Below are 2483 nucleotides of genomic sequence, written 5' to 3' on the forward strand. Positions count from 1 at the left end.
GGGCCTGCTGCCAACAACGGAGCAGCTAGATGGTTGCACCGGCAGCTGGCTGCACTAGGAGGGCAAAGGTGGGTAACACATAGGGCCCACCCTCTTTATATCATGTGATATAATAATATAATATATATAACATATATTATATTAATGTACCACAATATATATATTAATATTATATTTAATATATAACTAACGTCCAGATGGACTGCTCGACATACACATACCTCATAGTGGTCACACGTGGGGTGGGTCCCACTGTCCAGGGACGGTGGAGCCCCTACACGCATCATGGTGTAGCCCACCCGAAAATGGATAGATGACAAAGGTGGGTCCCATGGACCCCACGCCAGCTGACACTTCACTGTTGCCACCGCCACTAGGGATGGATGCCAAGCCTCAGCGTTGAAATGAGGTATCTTTCACACAGTCTACCACGTGAGCTATGGGGGCCCATCGTTGAAACGAGGTACCTCCATTCAGTCTGCTAGTGAGCTATGGATTTGGGAGGAGGGCCCCACCGTTAGAGGTGGTGGACGGTTTGGATGAAACACACATCAAGGTGTGGCCCACTAAATGGGTGATGGACGATGATGGGTCCCATGGCCCCTACCGTCACTCACATCACTGTTAGCCATCTCCTGTCAGTCCGCACTTCACTCTACACACATCCAGCGTCCCTGAACACTGGACAATGTGGGTATAACACACGCATCATGGTGGGTCCCACAGGGACGTGGTCCACTGGATTTGGATGGATCTAGTATTTGTGTTTCTTATCAGCTAGGCCCACCGGATGACCTAGATAAAACGGATGGATGGCACCGTTTTAAAAAAAAACATGATCAAGGTGGGCCACACCGTTTTGGATGGGTGGACAGGGTGGATGATATCAAGCATCAAGGTGGGCCACAAGGCACCATACACAAGAGAGAGAGAGAGAGAAAGAGAGATTTGGTGGTGATGGAGGGGCCCACATTAAGGTGGTTCCCACATATATGGACCCTTAAATCAAACAAATGAATGAAATACAAAATCTAAGATCACCCACCACCTTCTTCTTGCTCCGTTGGCTTCCTTTGTTCCTTAGCTTTGATCCTAATGGAGGAGATGGAGTTTTGATGATTGAGATGAGAGATGAGAGAGTAGGAAAGTGGGCCACATTTGTTGCTTGGGAGGGCTTGGAGAGGCTTAGACGTATGAAATTTTTGGGTTGTTTGGAAAGTGGGTTTTGAGAAATGAGAGAGAGGGTTGTAAAGAGAGAGGGATAGGTGATGGATGTGGTGGTGATAGATGTGTAAGAGACTTTTTCACTTTTGTTGTAGATAATGTAAGAAAGGTTTGGGTGGTGTAAGAAACTTTCGACTTTGGAGGTTGCTTGGGGAAGGGTGTGAGGTGATTTGTACTTGACATGATGGGATCGATTGATTGATTGATTGATTGATGTGATAAGTCATAGAAATTCTTTCAGAATTCGCACACGCGGCGTTTTCCTCTCACCGAATGCTGGCCCACATCTCCTAACTAGAGTATTGGATTGGTGTGCGAGTCACGGCATAGGAACCGCGACGACAACGCGGTTACTAGGGTACAAGTCTTGAGTTAAGTCAATTTAGGTTGACGGCGTGCGTCTCAGGGTCACATGCAAACGTCGGATAAAGGTCGAAGGTTGCCGAAATTTGACCGGGAAGACTGCGAAATCCTATGGAAGGGTACGGTCTAAGATACGGGTCTTACGGCTCTCCCCTCCAAATAAAAATTTCAACCTCGAAATTTACACAATTATCACAACTGGCCATAACTCATGAGGGAGAAGAAACATAACATCACTATATAAAATCAGAGATAACATACAAAATACAACTCATAATCAGTCATCAAAGAAATAGGGATAACGCTCTCCAATCTCAGCCTCGCGCTCCCAAGAAGCCTCCTCAAAAGAATGGTGACCCCATTGAACCTTCACCAACAGAATGACCTTGGTCCGAAGACTTGCTCCTTCCGATCAAGGATGCGAACTAGCTGCTCAATATAAGAAGCGTCATCTTGAACCTCTAACGGCTGCTAATCAATAATAGGAACAGTGTCTGACCCACACTTCCTCAACATAGAGATATGAAAAATGTTGTGGACGCCAGACAACTAAGATGGCAAGGCAAGCCGATAGGCCACGGCGCTAACGTGCCCAGTGATCTTAAAAGGTCCTATGAACCTCGGGGCAAGCTTATCCTTCGCTCCAAATCGAACTACACCCTTTATGGGCTAGACCTTGAGATACAGATGGTCCTTTACATCAAAATCTAAGGGACGACGCTGACGATCAGCAAAACTCTTCTGCCGGCTCTGAACTATGCGCATCTTCTGCCTGATGATATCAATAACCTCTGACGTCTCCTACACAAGCTCGGGGCCTAGGAGAAGGCGCTCTCTAACCTCAGTCCAACAACTCGGTGATCTGCATGGTCTGCCATATAGTGCCTCAAAAGGAG

Source organism: Magnolia sinica, chromosome 14, assembly GCF_029962835.1.
Source record: "Magnolia sinica isolate HGM2019 chromosome 14, MsV1, whole genome shotgun sequence".
Lineage (NCBI taxonomy): Eukaryota > Viridiplantae > Streptophyta > Magnoliopsida > Magnoliales > Magnoliaceae > Magnolia > Magnolia sinica.